This window comes from Pleurodeles waltl, chromosome 8 (genome assembly GCF_031143425.1).
Source record: "Pleurodeles waltl isolate 20211129_DDA chromosome 8, aPleWal1.hap1.20221129, whole genome shotgun sequence".
Taxonomy (NCBI): domain Eukaryota; kingdom Metazoa; phylum Chordata; class Amphibia; order Caudata; family Salamandridae; genus Pleurodeles; species Pleurodeles waltl.
The window spans coordinates 1,299,355,446-1,299,370,517 of NC_090447.1; positions in this window are offsets into that span (position 1 = coordinate 1,299,355,446).

The window sequence follows — 15,072 nt, forward strand, 5'->3', positions numbered from 1 at the left end:
CTAAAACGCCCCGCCCCAAAACCTAAAACCCGACCCTCCACCCCGCCCCAAAACCTAAAACGCCCCGCCCCAAAACCTAAAACCCCTGACCCTCCACCCCGCCCCAAAACCTAAAAACCCCGCCCCAAAACCTAAAACCCCCACCCTCAACCCCGCCCCAAAACCTAAAACCCCCCACCTCAAAACCTAAAACCCCGACCCTCCACCCCTGCCCCAAAACCTAAAAGCCCCTCCCCCCCACTTACCTGAGTCGTCGCCTCATCATCCGCATCATCCTCCTCAGCCGACTCCCTTGTTTGTGCCTGAACCACGCATGCTCGTTGATCAGGACATGCGTGGTTAAGGCACAAAATAACGAAGTCGTGGTTAAAGAAAGCGAAACAACGCTTTCGTTAACCAGGACTTCGTTATGAAAGAGTCGGCATAAAGGACGTTTCCCCCTGTCGCAGGCGCTAGGCCTACCCACACAAGTGAGGTATCATTTTTATCGGGAGACTTGGAAGAACGCTGGGTGGAAGAAAATGTGTGGCTCCTCTCAGGTTCCAGAACTTTCTGTCACCGAGATGTGAGGAGAAAGTGTTTTTTAGCCAAATTTTGAGGTTTGCAAAGGATTCTGGGTAACAACACCTGGTGAGAGCCCCACAGTCACCCCATCTTGGATTCCCCTAGGTGTCTAGTTTAAAAAAATGTGCAGGTTTGGTAGGTTTCTCTCGGTGCTGCCTGAGCTAGAGGCCAAAATCCACAGTTAGGCACTTTGCAAAAAACAGCTCTGTTTTTTTGGGAAAATGTGATGTGTCCACGTTGTGTTTTGGGGCATTTCCTGTCGCGGGCACTAGGCCTACCCACACAAGTGAGGTATCATTTTTATCGGGAGGCTTGGGGGAACGCTGGGTGGAAGGAAATGTGTGGCTCCTCTCAGATTCCAGAACTTTCTGTCACCGAGATGTGAGGAGAAAGTGTTTTTTTAGACAAATTTTGAGGTTTGCAAAGAGTTCTGGGTAGCAAAACCTGGTGAGAGCCCCACAAGTCACCCCATCTTGGATTCCCCTAGGTGTCCAGTTTAAAAAAATGCACAGGTTTGGTAGGTTTCCTTAGGTGCCGGCTGAGCTAGATGCCAAAATCCACAGGATAGCCATTTTGCAAAAAACACCTCTGTTTTCTTTGGGAAAATTTGATGTGTCCATGTTGTGTTTTGGGACATTTCCTGTCGTGGCTGTATGTCAGAACGCCACCTGCCGAAACAACGAGTGGCTGAACAACGAGGTCGGAACACCGACCTCGTTGTTACCACTAATGCCTTCACCACGAATGCCTTAACAACGATATTTTGTTGTAAAGGCATTCCTGGTAAAGGCATTAGTAATAGGCACCCATTGATCCTGCATGCGTCACCGCGACCCCCCAACCCCACCCCAAAACCTAAACCCACCCGACCCCCCATCCCCACCCCAAAACCTAAAATCCCCTGACCCCCCACCCCGCCCCAAAACCTAAAACGCCCGCCCCCCCAACCCCACCCCAAAACCTATAACCCCCTGACCCCCCACCCCGCCCCAAAACCTAAAACGCCCTCCCCCAACCCCACCCCAAAACCGAAAACGCCCCGCCCCAAAACCTAAAACGCCCTGCCCCCGACCCCAACCTCAAACCCCCTGACCCCCAACCCCGCCCCAAAACCTAAAACGCCCCGCCCCCCAACCCCGCCCCAAATCCTAAAACTCCCCGACACTCCACCCTGCCCCAAAACCTAAAACGTCCTGACCCCCAACCCCGCCCCAAAACCTAAACCCCCCGACCCCCCACCCCGCCCCAAAACCTAAAACCCCGCCCCCCAACCCCACCCCAAAACCTAACAACCCCCACCCCAAACCCTAAAACCCCCGACGCTCCACCCCGCCCCAAAACCTAAAACCCCTGACCCCCCACCCCTGCCCCAAAACCTAAAACCCCCGCCCCCCAACTTACCTGAGTCGTCGCCTCATCATCTGCGTCATTTCCTCAGCCGACTCCCTTGTTTGTGCCTGAACCACGCATGTTCGTTGTTCAGGACATGCATGGTTAAGGCACAAAATAACAAAGTCATGGTTAAAGAAAGCGTTGTTCCGCTTTCGTTAACCAGGACTTCGTTATTAAAGAGTCGGCATAGAGGACGTTTCCCCCTTGTCGCAGGCGCTAGGCCTACCCACACAAGTGAGGTATCATTTTTATCGGGAGACTTGGGAGAACGCTGGGTGGAAGGAAATTTGTGGCTCCTCTCAGATTCCAGAACTGTCTGTCACCGAAATGTGAGGAGAAAGTGTTCTTGTAGCCAAATTTTGAGGTTTGCAGAGGATTCTGGGTAACAACACCTGGTGAGAGCCCCACAGTCACCCCATCTTGGATTCCCCTAGGTGTCCAGTTTTAAAAAATGTGCAGGTTTGGTAGGTTTCTCTCAGTGCTGCCTGAGCTAGAGGCCAAAATCCACAGTTAGGCACTTTGCAAAAAACAGCTCTGTTTTCTTTGGGAAAATGTGATGTGTCCACGTTGTGTTTGGGGGCATTTCCAGTCGTGGGCGCTAGGCCTACCCACACAAGTGAGGTACCATTTTTATTGGGAGACTTGGGGGAATGCTGGGTGGAAGGAAATTTGTGGCTCCTCTCAGATTCCAGAATTTTCTGTCACCGAAATGAGAGGAAAAAGTATTTTTGTGGCCAAATTTTGAGGTTTGCAAAGGATTCTGGGTAACAAAACCTGGTCAGAGCCCCACAAGTCATCCCATCTTGGATTCCCCTAGGTGTCTAGTTTTCAGAAATGTCTGGGTTTGGTAGGTTTCCCTAGATGGCTGCCGAGCCCAGGACCAAAAACGCAGGTTGCCCCTCCACCCCCAAAAACAGGTAGTTTTCTATTTGATAATTTTGATGTGTCCAGATAGTGTTTTGGGGCATTTCCTGTCACGGGCACTAGGCCAACACAAGTGAGGTATCATTTTTATCGGGAGACTCGGGGGAACGCTGGGTGGAAGGAAATGTGTGGCTCCTCTCAGATTCCAGAACTTTCTGTCACCGAGATGTGAGGAGAAAGTGTTTTTTTAGACAAATTTTGAGGTTTGCAAAGAGTTCTGGGTAGCAAAACCTGGTGAGAGCCCCACAAGTCACCCCATCTTGGATTCTCCTAGGTGTCCAGTTTTAAAAAATGCACAGGTTTGGTAGGTTTCCTTAGGTGCCGGCTGAGCTAGATGCCAAAATCCACAGGTCGCCATTTTGCAAAAAACACCTCTGTTTTCTTTGGGAAAATTTGATGTGTCCATGTTGTCTTTTGGGGCATTTCCTGTCGCGGTTGTATGTCAGAACGCCGCCTGCCGAAACAACGAGTTCCTGAACAACGAGGTCGGAACACCGACCTTGTTGTTACCACTAATGCCTTCACCACGAATGCCTTAACAACGATATTTCGTTGTAAAGGCATTCCTGGTAAAGGCATTACTAATAGGCACCCATTGATCCTGCTTGCGTCACCCCGACCCCCCATCCCCACCCCAAAACCTAAAATCCCCCCAACCCCCCACCACCGCCCCAAAACCCGCCCACCCTCCCACCCCCGCCCCAAAACCTAAAACGCCCTGCCCCCCAACCCCACCCCAAAACCTAAAAACCTCTGACCCCCCAACCCCGCCCCAAAACCTAAAACGCCCTGGCCCCCAACCCCACCACAAAACCTAAAACCCCGCCCCAAAACCTAAAACCCCCCGCCCCCCCACACCACCCTAAAACCTAAAACCCCCTGACCCCCCAACCCCGCCCCAAAACCTAAAACCCCGCCCCTCCACCCCGCCCCAAAACCTAAAATGCCCGCCCCCCTACCCCGCCCCAAAACCTAAAACCCCCGACCCTCCACCCCCACCCCAAAACCTAAAAACCCCCGCCCCAAAACCTAAAACCGCTGCCCCAAAACCTAAAACCCCGCCCCCCACCCCAACACCTAAAACCCTCTGATTCTCCACCCCGCCCCAAAACCTAAAACCCCCCACTTACCTGAGTCGTCGCCTCGTCATCCACGTCATCCTCCTCAGCTGACTCCCTTGTTCGTGCCTGAACCATGCATGTTCGTTGATCAGGACATGCGTGGTTAAGGCACAAAATAACGAACTTGTGGTTAAAGAAAGCGTTGTTCCCCTTTCGTTAACCAAGACTTCGTTATGAAAGAGTCGGCATAGAGGACGTTTCCCCTGTCGCAGGCGCTAGGCCTACCCACACAAGTGAGGTATCATTTTTATCGGAGACTTTGGAGAACGCTGGGTGGTAAGGAAATTTGTGGCTCCTCTCACATTCCAGAACTTTCTGTCACCAAAATATGAGGAGAAAGAGTTTTTTTTAGCCAAATTTTGAGGTTTGCAAAGGATTCTGGGTAACAACACCTGGTGAGAGCCCCACAGTCACCCCATCTTGGATTCCCCTAGGTGTCTAGTTTTAAAAAATGTGCAGGTTTGGTAGGTTTCTCTCGATGCTGCCTGAGCTAGAGGCCAAAATCCACAGTTAGGCACTTTGCAAAAAACAGCTCTGTTTTCTTTGGGAAAATGTGATGTGTCCACGTTGTATTTTGGGGCATCTCCTGTCGCGGGCACTAGGCCTACCCACACAAGTGAGGTATCATTTTTATCGGGAGACTTGGGGGAACGCTGGGTGGAAGGAAATGTGTGGCACATCTCAGATTCCAGAACTTTCTGTCACCGAGATGTGAGGAGAAAGTGTTTTTTTAGCCAAATTTTGAGGTTTGCAAAGAGTTCTGGGTAGCAAAACCTGGTGAGAGCCCCACAAGTCACCCCATCTTGGATTCCCCTAGGTGTCCAGTTACAAAAAATGCACAGGTTTCATGGGTTTCCTTAGGTGCCGGCTGAGCTAGATGCCAAAATCCACAGGTAGCCATTTTGCAAAAAACACCTCTGTTTTCTTTGGGAAAATTTGATGTGTCCATGTTGTGTTTTGGGGCATTTCCTGTCGCGGTTGTATGTCAGAACGCCACCTGCCGAAACAACGAGTGCCTGAACAACGAGGTCGGAACACCGACCTCGTTGTTACCACTAATTCCTTCACCACGAATGCCTTAACAACGATATTTCGTTGTAAAGGCATTCCTGGTAAAGGCATTAGTAATAGGCACCCATTGATCCTGCATGCATCACCCCGACCCCCCAACCCCACCCAAAACCTAAAACCCCCGACCCCCCACCCCGCCCCAAAACCTAAAACGCCCGCCCCCCCCAACCCCACCCCAAAACCTAAAACCCCTGCCCCAAAACCTAAAACGCCCTGGCCCCCCACCCCACCGCAAAACCTATAACCTCCTGACCCCCCACCCCGCCCCACAACCTAAAACACCCCGCCCCCCAACCCCGTCCCAAAACCTAAAACCCGACCATCCACCACGCCCCAAAACCTAAAACGCCCCACCCCAAAACCGAAAACCGCTGACCGTCCACCCCGCCCCAAAACCTAAAAACCCCCGCCCCAAAACCTAAAACCCCCACCCTCAACCCCGCCCCAAAACCTAAAACCCCCCACCCCAAAACCTAAAACCCCGACCCTCCACCTCTGCCCCAAAACCTAAAAGCCCCCGCCCCCCCACTTACCTGAGTCGTCGCCTCGTCATCCGTATCATCCTCCTTAGCCGACTCCCTTGTTTGTGCCTGAACCACGCATGCTCGTTGATCAGGACATGCGTGGTTAAGGCACAAAATAACGAAGTCGTGGTTAAAGAAAGCGTTGTACCGCTTTCGTTAACCAGGACTTCGTTATGAAAGAGTCGGCATAGAGGACGTTTCCCCCCTGTCGCAGGCGCTAGGCCTACCCACACAAGTGAGGTATCATTTTTATCGGGAGACTTGGAAGAACACTGGGTGGAAGGAAATGTGTGGCTCCTCTCAGATTCCAGAACTTTCTGTCACCGAGATGTGAGGAGAAAGTGGTTTTTTTGCCAAATTTTGAGGTTTGCAAAGGATTCTGGGTAACAACACCTGGTGAGAGCCCCACAGTCACCCCATCTTGGATTCCCCTAGGTGTCTAGTTTAAAAAAATGTGCAGGTTTGGTAGGTTTCTCTCGGTGCTGCCTGAGCTAGAGGCCAAAATCCACAGTTAGGCACTTTGCAAAAAACAGCTCTGTTTTTTGGGGAAAATGTGATGTGTCCACGTTGGGTTTTGGGGCATTTCCTGTCGCGGGCACTAGGCCTACCCACACAAGTGAGGTATAATTTTTATCGGGAGACTTGGGGGAACGCTGGGTGGAAGGAAATGTGTGGCTCCTCTCAGATTCCAGAACTTTCTGTCACCGAGATGTGAGGAGAAAGTGTTTTTTTAGCCAAATTTTGAGGTTTGCAAAGAGTTCTGGGTAGCAAAACCTGGTGAGAGCCCCACAAGTCACCCCATCTTGGATTCCCCTAGGGGTTCAGTTTTAAAAAATGCACAGGTTTCATGGGTTTCCTTAGGTGCTGGCTGAGCTAGATGCCAAAATCCACAGATAGCCATTTTGCAAAAAACACCTCTGTTTTGTTTGGGAAAATTTGATGTGTCCATGTTGTGTTTTGGGGCATTTCCTGTCGCGGTTGTATGTCAGAACGCCACCTGCCGAAAAAACGAGTACCTGAACAACGAGGTCGGAACACCGACCTTGTTGTTACCACTAATGCCTTCACCACGAATGCCTTAACAATGATATTTTGTTGTAAAGGCATTCCTGGTAAAGGCATTAGTAATAGGCACCCATTGATCCTGCATGCATCACCCCGACCCCCCAACCCCCACCCAAAACCTAATACCCCCGACCCCTCCCCCCGCCCCAAAACCTAAAACGCCCGGCCCCCACAACCCCACCCCAAAACCTAAAACCCCTGCCCCGAAACCTAAAACGCCCTGGCCCCCCACCCCACCGCAAAACCTATAACCTCCTGACCCCCCGCCCCACAACCTAAAACGCCCCGCCCCCCAACCCTGCCCCAAAACCTAAAACCCAACCCTCCACCTCGCCCCAAAACCTAAAACGCCCCGCCCAAAATCCTAAAACCCCTGACCCTCCACCCCGCCCTAAAACCTAAAAAACCCCGCCCCAAAACCCCCACCCCCAACCCCGCCCCAAAACCTAAAACCCCCACCCCAAAACCTAAATCCCCCGACCCTCAACCCCCGCCCCAAAACCTAAAAGCCCCCGCCCCCCCACTTACCTGAGTCGTCGCCTCGTCATCCGCGTCATCCTCCTCAGCTGACTCCCTTGTTTGTGCCTGAACCACGCATGCTCGTTGATCAGGACATGCGTGGTTAAGGCACAAAATAACGAAGTCGTGGTTAAAAAAAGCGTTGTTCCGCTTTCGTTAACCAGGACTTCGTTATGAAAGAGTCGGCATAGAGGACGTTTCCCCCTGTCGCAGGCGCTAGGCCTACCCACACAAGTGAGGTATCATTTTTATCGGGAGACTTGGAAGAACGCTGGGTGGAAGGAAATTTGTGGCTCCTCTCAGATTCCAGAACTTTCTGTCACCGAAATGTGAGCAGAAAGTGTTTTTTTAGCCAAATTTTGAGGTTTGCAAAGGATTCTGGGTAACAACACCTGGTGAGAGCCCCACAGTCACCCCATCTTGGATTCCCCTAGGTGTCTAGTTTAAAAAAATGCACAGGTTTCATGGGTTTCCTTAGGTGCCGGCTGAGCTAGATGCCAAAATCCACAGGTAGCCATTTTGCAAAAAACACCTCTGTTTTCTTTGGGAAAATTTGATGTGTCCATGTTGTGTTTTGGGGCATTTCCTGTCGCGGTTGTATGTCAGAACGCCACCTGCCGAAACAACGAGTGCCTGAACAACGAGGTCGGAACACCGACCTTGTTGTTACCACTAATGCCTTCACCATGAATGCCTTAACAATGATATTTCGTTGTAAAGGCATTCCTGGTAAAGGCATTAGTAATAGGCACCCATTGATCCTGCATGCATCACCCCGACCCCCCAACCCCCACCCAAAACCTAAAACCCCCGACCCCTCACCCCGCCCCAAAACCTAAAACGCCCGGCCCCCACAACCCCACCCCAAAACCTAAAACCCCTGCCCCAAAACCTAAAACGCCCTGGCCCCCCACCCCACCGCAAAACCTATAACCTCCTGACCCCCCTCCCCCACCCCACAACCTAAAACGCCCCGCCCCCCAACCCCGCCCCAAAACCTAAAACCCGACCCTTCACCTCGCCCCAAAACCTAAAACGCCCCGCCCCAAATCCTAAAACCCCTGACCCTCCACCCCGCCCTAAAACCTAAAAATCCCCGCCCTAAAACCCCCACCCCCAACCCCGCCCCAAAACCTAAAACCCCCGCCCCAAAACCTAAATCCCCCGACCCTCAACCCACGCCCCAAAACCTAAAAGCCCCCGCCCCCCCACTTACCTGAGTCGTCGCCTCGTCATCCGCGTCATCCTCCTCAGCTGACTCCCTTGTTTGTGACTGAAACCACGCATGCTCGTTGATCAGGACATGCATGGTTAAGGCACAAAATAACGAAGTCGTGGTTAAAGAAAGCGTTGTTCAGCTTTCGTTAACCAGGACTTCGTTATGAAAGAGTCGCATAGAGGACGTTTCCCCCTGTCGCAGGCGCTAGGCCTACCCACACAAGTGAGGTATCATTTTTATCGGGAGACTTGGAAGAACGCTGGGTGGAAGGAAATTTGTGGCTCCTCTCAGATTCCAGAACTTTCTGTCATCGAATTGTGAGCAGAAAGTGTTTTTTTAGCCAAATTTTGAGGTTTGCAAAGGATTCTGGGTAACAACACCTGGTGAGAGCCCCACAGTCACCCCATCTTGGATTCCCCTAGGTGTCTAGTTTTAAAAAATGTGCAGGTTTGGTAGGTTTCTCTCGATGCTGCCTGAGCTAGAGGCCAAAATCCACAGTTAGGCACTTTGCAAAAAACAGCTGTGTTTTCTTTGGGAAAATGTGATGTGTTCACGTTGTGTTTTGGGGCATTTCCAGTCGTGGGCACTAGGCCTACCCACACCAGTGAGGTACCATTTTTATTGGGAGACTTGGGGGAATGCTGGGTGGAAGGTAATTTGTGGCTCCTCTCAGATTCCAGAATTTTCTGTCACCGAAATGAGAGGAAAAAGTATTTTTGTGGCCAAATTTTGAGGTTTGCAAAGGATTCGGGTAACAAAACCTGGTCAGAGCCCCACAAGTCATCCCATCTTGGATTCCCCTTGGTGTCTAGTTTTCAAAAACGTGCAGGTTTGCTAGGTTTTCCTAGGTGCCGGCTGAGCTAGAGGCCAAAATCTACAGCTAGGCAGTTTGCAAAAAACACATCAGATTTCAATGTAAAAATGTGATGTGTCCATGTTGCGTTTCCTGTCGCGAGCATCTGGCCTACCCACACAAGTGAGGTACCATTTATATCGGGAGACTTGGGGTAACACAGAATAGCAAAACAAGTGTTATTGCCCCTTGTCTTTCTCTTCATTTTTTCCTTCCAAATGTAAGAAAGTGTGTAAAAAAGACGTGTAATTGAGAAATGCCCTGTAATTCACATGCTCGTATGGACACCCTGAAGTCAGAGATGTGCAAATAACCACTGCTTCTCAACACCTTATCTTGTGCCCATTTGTATGAACCTACAAGCCCTATATATCCCCGCAACCAGAAGAGTCCAGCAGACGTAACAGTATATTGTTTTAAAAAATCTGACATCGCAGGAAAATGTTACAGAGTAAAACATTGGGAATTTTATTTGTTTTTTTCACCTCAATTTCAATATTTTTTTATTTCAACTGTTATTTTCTGTAGGAAACCCTTGTAGGATCTACACAAAAGACCCCTTGCTGAATTCAAGATTTTCTCTATTTTTCAGAAATGTTTAGCTTTCTGGGATCCAGCAAAATGGGATTTTCTGATTCAAGTCTGCCTGTTGGTGAAAGCTGGGAAGATGGTGATTTTAGCACCGCAAACCCTTTGTTGGTGCCATTTTCAGGGAAAAAACAACAAGCCTTCTTCTGCAGCCATTTTTCTCATTTTGTTTTTTAAAAACGAAATTTTTGCTGTATTTTGGCAAATTTCTTGGTCTCCTTCAGGGGAACCCACAAAGTCTGGGTACCTCTAGAATCCCTAGGATATTGGAAAAAAAGGACGCAAATTTGGTGTGGGTAGCTTATGTGGACAAAAAGCTATGAGGGCCTAAGCGCGAACTGCCCCAAAGAGGCAAAAAAAAGGCTTGGCACCTGAGGGGGAAAAGGCCTGGCAGGGAAGGGGTTAAGAATACAGTTGGTGAGATGCGGCATTCATGTTTGGATCCATCGCGTCCTTGCTTTAATAAAGTTATTTATTATTTGTCGTTCTCTTGGAGCTAATTATGACATCTGAGTTTGGCAACAAGGAGCAGGATGTTTTTTTCTCATGCCGGCTGTCCATCCCGGGGGGCTGTGGCCATTTTAGCAGCTGGGTATTGCTTTAATTGAATGTGGTGTGCAATCTGTGTGAGGGCCTGGCGCAAACCACACTGAATTGAAGACGCTTCCAAAACCAGGAAAGTTGGAGGAAACTTTATTCATGTCGCCGACCCCAGTAGCAAACTCCAGCCCAACCGCCCAGCTGTAGAATCCTGCCCCCACAACCTTCCACCCACTCCCCAAGTCAATCCCAACACACCCGCCTTCTGCCACAATTTGGCAACATACACGCAAGACTAAAAACATCGCAATTGGAATAACATATTTACATGTGGTAAGTTAGAATGAAGATTCATAACTAAAAACATCAACTCGATGGAGCAAAGCATTTACATGTGGCAAGACAGGATGAAAATTCACATATGGAACTTCTTAATAAAGCAAGGAACTAGATTCAGAAGATATGCAATATACAATTAAGCCTGGGAGTGTACAGTGTACCCCAGCGCATTGATAGGTAAAAGGTTAATGAATGGGGTGAACCTAGACTTACACTTCTACCGCTCTTGCATCACCACATAGTCATTAAACTGCACCGGACTTCTTCTTACTCTACCTGGCAACTTCCGTTGACAATGGTCCTTGTCCAAGATTGAACTCTCCTCTTCCCCTTTACACAATCCCCACTTCTCAGACACATATGATGTCTTGGATTCAGGTCAGGCCCGGCTCCAGGATTTTTTCTCTGGTTGGGCAATAAAGAAGCATTTGTGGGCCATGAAAATAAATGGGTCCCAGTAAGTATTTCAGAGATTTTATATTTTAGGTGTTGGCATCTGTTACATCTTTTGACATTTTTAACACTATAACCACTATCCAAAGAGCTACTATTGGAAAGAGGAGGGACGTTGCTTGTCAGAACTTTAACATGCAGATGCAGAATTGTAAGACTGAAGCATTCTCCTGGCCATGTGCAGCAACAGATACTTTTCTGCTGCCACACAGGGCATTGAAAGCATTGAAGTTAAAATAATATATATATATATATACACATATATATCTCTCTCTCTCTCTCTCTCTCTCTATATATATATATATATATATATATATATATATATATATATATATATAGCAGGGGTTGTTCATTGGCACAATAAACGATTTAGGTCTCCTCCTGAGTGCGTGTTTCGTCCCTTTGCGGCTAGTGGGGATATCTGGTGTCGGCAGCCGCACCAGACATTGCGCGCCACCCCCACTTGGGACCTCGGATTGTGGTGCCTTGTTCTCTGAATTTATATATATATATATCAATGTGATGTTTTGGTACTTTTATTGCACAACATGCAATAGTATAAAAACCCATAATTCTGTGAAATATGGAAAATATTTTACGGTTACCTGTGAAATAGGAATTTTACTATCTTCATCATGGCATTTTCCAAACCACTCGGCAAAGCTTTAGCATTGTCATGGGGATTAGGACCAAATTATACACATTTCAGTAAAAATGCTATTATGCAGCACTTTTTCTAGTATTATTCTGAGATACAACATTTTTGGCGAACTCTGCAGATTTTGCAAATAGTGGCAAAAGCAATAGATTCATAAATACAGTATGTGGTAAATGCTGCAGCCAAAGAATTGCCTAAATCCACTGACTATCACCATTGATATTTCTGTTGGTTTTTATTAACCATTTATTCAAGCAATGTAAACAAAATCTAAACATTCTAATTCCCCTCAGTGCCAGTCATTGTTAGCTGCACCTAGAAGTAAACAGCCTTTTCAAGCTAACTGCACAAAAAATAAACATGTAACGTAAATAACAAATAACAGTACCAGGTGTAATGTGGTCCTGTATGATCACCCCATGGATCTAATTACTTTTACAAACCACTCAGTCTTCGGCCTCATGGTTTATGATATCACCAGAACAACTCAATTACAATATTTGACAATATTACACACTTGCCTAATATGCCTCCTATATAGATATTATATATAATCTATTTTCGGCCAGATATTGTAAATGTTTTGATAAAGGTCACCAAATTTCAGCTAGCATCCAGAGGTGTACATTTGATTAAATAAAGAAATGTAGGTGAACCTTAATCATAGATTTAATATTTTACAGGATGAAGATAACTTTTCGAATATATAAACATTGTATTGAGTTGTATATTTTTATGTTCATGCAAACAATTGGTGAACTTTTCATGACATTGCAAAAGGAAAATGTAGAGTCTCTGCAAGAGGTACATATTGCAGTAAAGATAAAATACAGAATTAATGTAGGGAAAATGTCAAAATAATCCACATGTACTGTTATAAGCAGTTTCATCTATTAAATATTAAATGGCAGGATACATTTTTGAGTTATCGTAGTGACTAAGAATTTAGCTAACAGCACTATGGTACATAAGTTCCCAATTCACTTGACTTGTTCTTCTCACTTAGTGAAGTCCATTTTGTTCCTACCATATCCCCAAGTTTATTTTCAAATTTCTTGGGACACCCCCAACCTTTATAACCACCCTATCTGCTGCCATACACCAGTCCATATTTTGAGGTGCATTTCTCAATGTCTGGTGGTGGAGGGCTGCCTCATCATTGTGCTGTATCTCTCTTTGCTAGTGGAACCCCAACTGCTTTTCAACTCACTCACAGCATTTCTCTGTAAGTGAGCAACTCCTCGGTGTGTCGAAAGCAACCTCTCAGTCATAGCTTCATGGACATATTTCGTTATTAGTTTTCCAAAATTTCCACAGCTGGAGTGCGTAGTGCACTCTGGAAAATGTTCATTTGGAGCTAGGGAAACCAGATCTTGCTGATAATTCTGTGGTGTAGATATATGTTTCCTCCAATAATCCATTTTCAATTGGGCCTGTGTCTTCCTTCCATCTGGCTTTGAGGCTGTCCAGGTCATTATGGCTGAGATATTGCTTCTTTTAGCATTACCACTAGCGGTGACACTTCTAGCAATCCCACCACACCCTTAATATTTAGTTGTTCGGGAGTTTTGTAACTTCTATTTGGTATGCGATTGTGAAAATTGTGCTTGGCCTGTACCAATTGAACAGACCATTAAAGAAGCTTTATTTATTCATGTAAGCAGTTATTATGTACCCTGTCCTAAACAATTATAGAAAGCATATATGGTCATACTAGACAACGCTATACTGTGCACTACGTAGCTCCGCTTAGCCACTCATTTAATGCAAAGATTTCAGCATGAATTCAGCCCACAGTGGGTGCACACTATGAAGGTGTTTTAAAAAATAATAGTGCTATGAAAAATGCTTACCTAATTCTGAATGTTCATCAGTATTAACACTATGTGAATTACTGTAGAGTTTACAAATAACTGATGTATTATTATAATTTAAAGTATATAGTATAAAGTACCTCAACTATATTTCAGTACTGGTTAGATTTTGTTCCTTAAGTTCCTGTTTTTTGCCTTATGTGTTGTCACCAGTAGCAACTATAATTTAAGGTCTGTTTAAAGCTTTCTTTTTTTAAAATCTTAAAATAAATATATAACTACTTGTTTTATGTGGAATCTGTTTCCTCATACTTTGTCTCAAGTGTTCCTGTTAGTCGACCATGAGACACCCTTTTTATCAGCCCCATAAGAATGAAATCATGAGATGACCATGCTGAGAATCTGAAAAGTGTCCTGCAGGTTACATGTAGGCAGGGCCACTGTAATTATGCGTCAGGAACGGGCTAACTTATGGGACAGGGTTGACTAAATTATTTGGCAAAAAAGGCTAATTATGCAGCGTAATGTGGCACATTTTGTGGTAGTATTATGTAATTATTTTGACATTTGTACACTTGATAATACTGTCTGGGCATAGAATGCACCTAATTGGTACCAGTTCAACACCTAAATATAGCAATAAGCAACCGAAAGGTGACCAGTCAACTTTCGAAAAAGGACTTTCCACTGCGCAGCAACACATGTTGCTGCATTTTTAGTAACAGTTGAACCATTTGAGTTAGAAACATTTTTTTTTTTAAATCTGCAGATTATGCAGCAGATAATGGATTATGAGGCAAATCCATAGCTGTGCGAAAAAAGGCAGGATTCGCACAATTGCACAATTTCAGTAGCCAAGTCCATAGGTCCCTGCACAAGGAATAATTTTATTATTTGTAACCATCCACATACATATGAATGTGGTATGAATTATTGTAATGATGCATAGAGTGTTCTTTCTTTAGCCAATAACAAGATAAAACTTTTCTTTTGTTAACTTTTTCCATTCATTTATTTTTCATATAATGCTGCAAGTTAGTAATGGCCTCAAAGCAGGTAGAAAATAAAGCAAACCATGAATATATCTATACCCTAAATGCATACACATTTTTACTCTCATTTTGGGGAAAAGGAAAATCCTTTGCAAAGCGTTTCTGTCATATCACTGTTTTCAGCTCCTAGGTCCCTTGTGACGGGATCCTGCTGCCTCTTTATTGTGAGTGAGTGAAAGTGTTCAGGATGTCCATGCTGTTCATTTGTACATCTTAGCAGCTACTATCCCTGCTGATTTCACACCACTCCCCAAGCCTAAAACTAACATATGGCAATGGTGTTAAGAATTAAATAATGATGCAGAGCCCACAGGGCTTCACAACCCTGTGAAACATCAGGCTGAAAAACAATTGTTTTTTCACTTCTGTATGGCCT